Genomic DNA, 8169 nt, shown 5'->3' on the forward strand with positions numbered 1-8169 from the left:
AGAGGTTCAAAGAAAATCAGGCAAATGAAAAAACAAAGCTGTTATCAACTCCAGAGGAAGACAAGGGTTGTAGGAGAAGTGGGTGTGGTCCTGCAGCACTGCCTGGCTCAGCGGCTAACAGCATTTGTCTGGTCCTAATAATGTGAACACTAATCATCTCATCAGTGTTGTGATATAGGGACACGGTGGGGGCAGGTGACTCCTCAGCTACCACAGTTAGAAGCCAACAGGTCGGGGGTTTCCCTGGTGGCACAGTGGTTCAGACCCGCCTGCCAATGCAGGGGACATGGGTTTGAGCCCTGGTCCAGGAAGATCCCGCATGCCATGGAGCAACTAAGCCCGTGGGCCACAACTACTGAGCCTGCACTCTAGAGCCCTCGAGCCACAACTACCGAGCCCCCGTGCCACAACTACTGAAGCCTGCACGCCTAGAGCCCGTGCTCCGCAACAAGAGAAGCCACAACAATGAGAAGCCCGTGCACCGCAATGAAGAGTAGCCCCCGCTCGCCACAACTAGAGAAAGCCTGCGCGCAGCAATGAAGACCCAATGCAGCCAAAAGTAAAAACCAACAAATAAATTAATTTAAAAAAAAAAGACGTCAACAGGTCATGTCCAAAACTGAAAAACCAAGAAATAGTAATAGAAGCATATTATTTAGAACAACAGAGGTAAACACCAGGATAAAGGCTATAGAGAGCGGCTGCCTCTGGAGAGAGCCGGGGGCAAAGGATGAGAGCGACGGCTATTTTCCATCGCAATTTTAATATATCTATTCCATTTCACATTTTAAACTATGTCCATGCGTCATTCTGTTGGAGAGAGAGGAGACCATTTTATATAGAACAGATCCTCTTAGCTTCTATAAACAAGGTTTCAAAAATCTCAGAGCTCTGTGGCAGCTGAGCAGCCATCGGATATGCGGCCGCATGTATTACTTACCAGGCCGTGCAACAAAGTACTACAAACTGAGCAGCTTAACCAACAGACATTTATTGTCTCATGGCTCTGGAGGCCAGAAGGCTGAGGTCAAGGTGTTGGCAGGGTTAGCTCCTTCTGAGGCTGTGAGGGAGAATCTGCGCCAGGCCTCTCTCCTAGCTCTGATGATTTGCTGGCAATCTTCGGCCTGCCTTGGCTTGTAGACACGTCACCCATCTCTGCCTTCACATTCACAAGGCATGTGTTCACATGTTCACTCCCTCTGTGTGTGTCTGTGTCCAAATCTCCCCTTTTCATAAGGTTTTGTGTTTTGTTTTTTTGGGTTTTCTGTGGCCACGCCACGTGCCTTGTGGGATCTTAGTTCTCCAACCAGGGGTTGAACCTGGGCCCTCGGCAGTGAATTCCCCGCCAGGGAATTCCCTCCTGATTCTTTTTTTTTTTTAACATCTTTATTGGAGTATAATTGCTTTACAATGGTGTGTTAGTTTCTGCTGTATAACAAAGTGAATCAGCTATACGTATACATATATCCCTATATCTCCTCCCTCTTGCGTCTCCCTCCCACCCTCCCTATCCCACCCCTCTAGGTCCCACCACATTCTAATTCAGTGAATTACACCTGCTATGAACCTATTTCCAAATAAGGTCATGCTCTGAGGTAGTGGAGGCTAGGACCTCAACATATACAGGTGGGGGGCACAATTCAACCCATGACACTGTGTTAGAACTGGGATGTGTCATTGCTATACTTTGACACAAATTGGCCACTGTCAACGGACATCTTAGTGTGGAAGCCTTCCGGATGCCTCCATACTTGCCACCTGCTGCTCCCAATTCAACTCAGCAAAGGCCCATCCCTCTTCATTGCTTCCTGAACACACACCTCGAAAAGGCACTCTTGGGACTTCCCTGGTGGTCCTGGGTAAGACTGTGTACTCCTAATGCAGGGGGCCTTGGTTCAATCCCTGCTCAGGGAATTAGATCCCACATGCCACAACTAAAAGACCCTGCGTGCTGCAATTAAGACCCGGTGCAGCCAAAATTAAATAGATATTTTAAAAAAATAAAATAAAGGGCACTCTTGCTTCCTGCCAACACAATACCAGTCACTGTGCTGTCCCACTGTGTCATTTGTCCCAGTTTCCCTCACCCATCCCTGCTCAGCCACCAGATCCTTACCTGTTCTCCCCTTCCCTCTGATTCGCCAGCTCCTTTTCCCCTCACCTGGACTCAGACCAGGATGTCCCTGATTCCCCACAACAAGAACGTGTAAACTGAATCCTCAGCACAAAAGAACAAAACACTTCCATCCCCACGTGTCTGAGTTACACCGCCGTGAGCAGGAGTCCTTACCGGCCACTTACTAGCTGAGTGACCACTTACTAGTTGGGTAACACTGGGCGATTTAAGTTCCCTGCAGCTGCATCCCTACCGGTGAAGTGGGAACATTAATAGTAACCTACTTCCTAGGGTAGATGATATAAAGCATGCAAAGCCCATCTGTTATTATTTTTACAATTACCACGTGTTACTCCTTTATACCTTCTTCCATCCTATCGTGTTAAGAGCAAAGCCTGGCTGTGCTTGACCTCCCACCAGCCTTTGATTAAAGAGAGGCCCTCGTTGAAGCCCTGCTGTGCGCCTCAGTTAGCAGTGCTTCTGCAGCTCCTGCCACCTCCCCATCCTGTCCTGCTAACACCCGAGGGACAGCTCAGCCTGACTGCTGTCCTCCTGGGTCGCCCAGGGAACATTTGTCTGTAGGACAGCCCTCAACACACTTGCCTCGGGTAACTGAGGGGCCTTCAGGACACTCCCCAGCCCAAAAGCAGCACTTTTAAAACACTTCTTAAAAAGTAAATGATTCAGGGCTTCCCTGGTGGCACAGTGGTTAAGAATCCGCCTGCCAATGCAAGGGACACGGGTTCAAGCCCTGGTCCAGGAGATCCCACATGCCATGGAGCAATTAAGCCCATGTGCCACAACTACTGAGCCTGCGCTCTAGAGCTTGCGAGCCACAACTACTGAGCCCGTGTGCCACAACTACTGAGCCTGTGCTCTAGAGCCCACGTGCCACAACTACTGAAGACGGTGCACCTAGAGCCCATGCTCCGCAACAAGAGAAGCCACTGTAATGAGAAGCCCGTGCACAGCAACAAAGACCCAACGCAGCCCAAAATAAATAAATTTTTTTAAAAAGTAAATGATTCAGTAAATGATGTTGACTCACTCTGTGCAATTTTAAGACAAAGTCAAGTTACATTATCCATGTCATTTGACTCCCTCAGGCCTCAAAGCACCCAGCTGAGTGCTGGAGAGCGTGTTTGTGAGAAACTTCTCCAGTTGGGAAGGAAGGACAGATCAAGTCTGGGAGCAAATCTCTGTGGGAAGACATGCTGTGTAGTTTGTCTTGGAGCATCCTGGTCAGGAATTCCACTCCCAGCACCATTTGGAGATGGCTCTCACTAGAAAACAGCAAAACCCTAAACATTCCTAAAAGAATTCATCAAGGTCTGCTGCCTGTGATTCCTGTAGAACTTGCCCCAGCAATAGAACTTTTAAGTTTCTTATTTGTAATAACAACAGTGATGAGAAGAATAGCTCACCTTTCATCCTGGGCTGACTGTGGTCCAGCCACTGTTGTGTTTTGCGTAGTATGATTCATTTGATTCGCCCAATTAACTTTTAGTGAGGAGGTCCTCAGAAAGAGGGCTCCGTCCTGTAGCTGCCTGACCCTTAAGCCTTCAAGTTCGCTGTATAAAGTGAGGATAATACCCATCTAATAGCGTTGTGAGGATTAAATGAAGCCACATAGGTAGAGAGCACTTTAGCCCAAGATTTTCCATTGTAATTTCATAGATACAGAGAACTGAATGCTACATTTGAAAAATATGTACTGTATTAATTTTTAAACAACAGGAAACGGAAATTTTTGAGATCCATTCTAGAGTATTTCAACGGGCCCTTCAATACGTCTGTCCCGGTGGAGGTGAACTTGGAGTGCTGTTTGATCTCTGGATCCCAGTAGCCAGTCTCTGCTAAGCCTGGCGTCACCCCACATCAAAGGAGACAATGCGAAGTCAGAGCAGCCGAAACGCTGCCCACACTTCAAAGGGAGTTCCTCTTCCGGAAGTTGTTAGAGCCTTTCAAGGAGGGTAAACAGCAATACATCTCAGGGGACTCCCGGCGAGCTACAGCTACATCCAACCGTCTTCCTCGCTGGGACGCGGCCCTTTCCGGGGCCCAACCGGTACACCGGAGAATGAAGACGCCGCTCGGTGTAGAAGATGTTGGTCCCGTGCCTTCCTAACTTCCCTGCACATAAACGAGCAGCCAGGAAGCCCCATCACAGGGCGGGCCATGACGGGGGTGCCCCGTCTTCCTTCCTGCCCGCTGTCAAGTCCGCACCGACAGCTCTGATTCCTGGGCTTCCGTCCTTTGGCTTACATATTGGAGCGCTGTGTTTAAAAACCACCAACAGAAGTAAAATACTTCTCTTTGGGCCGGGGGTGGGTGGGAGGGTGGGGGCTGAGGCATGGGGATGCTGGTGAAGGAGAAGCCTAAAACGATCTGCCTTCTCCTGAACAGGTGCCCTGGTCCAGCATTTGAAGCCCCCCTCCCGGCCCCCCTGCCGCGGGCCCTTGGCTAAGCCGGCGGTAGATGCGCGCGGGTCATCACACCCATCCCCACTTGTCTGTGGCCCCGTTTTTAGCGAGAGGCAGGCTGAGGCCTACTGGGGAGCTTCCCGGCGCTCCCTTTTACAGCTAGGGGGGCGGCCGAGTGGCGCTGGACCCTCCTGTGAGCCCCAGGGTACCCGGGTAGACTCGCTCGGCGCGAGTACTCCCCCGGCCCTCCGCAAGACCCCGAAGCATCCCCCTTAACCCCCGGGCACGTTCACATACTCTTCACACCCTGTTCACTCCCCCGCCAGCTGGCACCTTCCAGACGCCTGAGAAACCTTCCGTCCCGCACGCTCGCATCCCCCAGGCCCCCGCACAGCCCCTCAACCCCAGCGCGCTCACACCCTTCTCGCCCCCTGCGTACAGCCCCGACCTCCGCGCGCTCGCGTCCCCGGACCCCCGCACGGTCACACCTCCTACCCAGGCGCGCCTCCCGAGGGCGCACCCCCGGCCCCCTCGGACCCCCGGCCGAGCAGGCGCCGGGCGGGGGCCGGATGCGCAGACGTGCCGCACGTGCGCCGCGCGGTGATTGGCAGCGCCGGCCCCGCCCGCGCCCCCCACCCCCACCCCCCAAGCTGTCCGCCCGGCTTGTGGAGGGGAGTCCAGAGCCCGGGGCCTGCCGGGGCGGGCAGACCGGGCTGCGGGGTTCGCCGCCCGGGGAGGCCGGGGAACAATGTGGCCTGATGGGAAGTGTGTGTGGCGGGGAGGGGGGAGCCGCTAGAAAGCGCCCCTAACAGCACCCGTGTTCTCTAGCTTGGTGGTGTTGGACTAGATGCTGTTCCTGCCGAGTGAAAACACTTTCTGTAAGTGATGAAAGAAACGTCCCCCTTTATTCGGTTATTGACTGGGGCCCAGTGCATTTAAACCCCAGAGATCTTCAGTCCACTGAGGAGGGGAAGAGTTAGGAAGGTGCCTGAGCATTTTGATGCAGCTGGTGCTGGCCTGAGAAAGTGACGGCGGAGGCACAGCTCGCATGGCCCTGAGGGTGATGCTCCGCCTCTGAGTGGAGGACCAGAAAGATGTCCTTTAAGGGACCGGTGGTGGCTGGGTTTAGCTGGGGAACGTTTCCCAAAGGAGGCGACTTGAGCAGAGGCTGTAGATTCCGGGCCTAAGACTAGAATTGCGGCCCGGGACAGACTGAGCGCGCGGAGGAAGAGGGCGCTCCCGGGGACTGATGGGGACAGGGGGAGGCGAAGGCGCAAGCAGCCCGGAGTGGTTCTTGGCGGTGAAACGCAGAGGAGCTGTCTTTCCTCATCCCCGCAGCAGTCAGCCAATGAAAGATAGGCGCAGGGGGTCCCCAACCAATGGAAACCTGCCGCCTGCGCAGGAATTGCCACTGGAAACATTGATGGAGACCTGGCCCAGCGCTTTCTCTTGGGGGCTGCTTTCCCAGAAGCCCAGGACAGGTGTGTATCAAGGACCAAAATACCAGGAGCGAGTTCACTTATTCAGCCATTCGGATTAGAGCGCCTGCTGTTTGTAAGGCACACGCCGTGGCCGGTGGAGGGGGCAAAGGAAGAAAGGGAGGAGGGCAGAGGGACGGAAACACGCTTCCAGTCCTGAGCGTCTCGGAAGCTGGTGAAGGGTTTCTCCCGCTTTTCTATGTCCCGCGTTATTTTCCCTACTATAAACGTTAGCAACTTGTGACTGTGTAGTGCTTTAGTTTCCAAATTGCTTTCACAGGCGTGATCTTACTTGGTAATCCCTATAACCTAAAAGACAGGTATTATTACTCATATTTTACTAGCGAGAGAAGTGGCGCTCAGATCAATTGAATCATATACCCAAAGTGTCACAGCTGTTAGTGATAGCGTTGGGCCTAGAACTCAGGTGTCCTGACTGCAAATCCAGGGCTCTTTAAATTTATCAAAGGAAGGAAACCAGGCCTGCTTTATGATCCTGGTGCCCAGGGCACACCCAGCAATTAAAATGAAATCCAGAAGGCCTGGGTTAATTTTTTTTTTTTTTACTTTAGTCATTGCTCTTTAAAAAAAAATAAATTTATTTATTTATTTTTGGCGGCGTTGGGTCTTCATTGCTGCACGCTGGCTTTCTCTAGTTGCGGCGAGAGGGGGCTACTCTTCGTTGCAGTGCACAGGCTTCTCCTTGCGGTGGCTTCTCTTGTTATGGAGCATGGGCTCTAAGTGCGTGGGCTTCAGTAGTTGTGGCGCATGGGCTCAGTAGTTGTGGCTCACGGGCTCTAGAGCGCAGGCTCAGTAGTTGTGGTGCACGGGCTTAGTTGCTCCGCGGCATGTGGGATCTTCCCCAACCAGGGCTCGAACCCGTGCCCCCTGCATTGGCAGGCGGATTCTTAACCACTGTGCCACCAGGGAAGTCCCCATTGCTGTGCCACCAGGGAATTCCCCATTGCTCTTTCAACTTGCCCCTTAAAACACAGGTTAGCTCTGCTGTTATACACCTACGTGCGTAGAAGAGATTCCAGTGACTCACTGCCAGGAAAGCCAGTACCATAGGTAAAAGCAAAATGAGGAGAATGAGGATGGGTTACCAGCTGTGGACTTCCTCCTCACCCACAGCCCTCAGGCCAATGGGAGACCTGAGGCCCTCTCTGTCTTCTCTCATATTGGTCTCCATCTGGAGATACTGCTTCCTGTCCCATGGGCTAGGCTTTGCCTGCCTAAAATAGGCTACACTCAAAGGAACCTCTGAGGCCTCCACCTCAGCCACCGCCATCACCCCACCCCTCCCCTGGCCACAATGACATTGGGGATTTGGGGGGCGGTGTTTGCGCTTTTTTGGCTCTAAGGCATGTGGGATCTTAGTTCCCCAACCAGGGGTCAAACCCAAGCCCCTTGCATTGGGAGTGCAGAGTCCTAACCACTGGACCACCAGGGAAGCCCCTGCTGAGATTTTTTTAAATGCACATCACTGAGCACATCTCTGGATTGTGATTCAAGAGGTCCTGGATGTGTGTTATTTGTTTTGTTTTCTTTTAAGTACTCTGAAGTGATTCAGATAACCAGCTAGATTGGGAACCCACAGATATAGAAAGACTTCCATCAGAAGATTTGAGATAACCCAAGTGTGAAATTGGCAGGTTATTGGTTAGATGAGGAACCTGTTATTCAGATGTTCATACTGCCTAAGCATGTGCAGGGTGACAACTCCATTCATGAGAGAACCCAAAGGGGAACTAAAACCCCTCAAAGGAAAATTCTGTGTTGAGTAATCTAAGACCTTAGAGGAATGTAAGGCTAGGGAACTGAGAATGGGTGGTACCTTACTTTGACTAAAATAAAATTTTAAAGTCCGTACTCTAAATAGAGGTAAGGTCAGTGACTCACATCTTACATAACTTCCATTCTGATCAATGGGCACTGTTTACTTTATTTCTATTTATCATGCCTTACCCTCTAGACCAGCACTGTTCAATACAGTAGCCACCAGTCACATATGGCTATTGAGGGGCTAGAGGCCTCCCCAGCAGACAACCTGCTGAAAGCTTGACCGGTTGAGAGGAGACCGGTCAGCTAGACAGGCTCCCAATCCCGAGGGCCTCTATGCCAGGGGTTCTTAGACATGGTAGAGTTCAGG

This window comes from Leucopleurus acutus (assembly GCF_964270905.1).
Source record: "Leucopleurus acutus genome assembly, chromosome: 9".
NCBI lineage: Eukaryota > Metazoa > Chordata > Mammalia > Artiodactyla > Delphinidae > Leucopleurus > Leucopleurus acutus.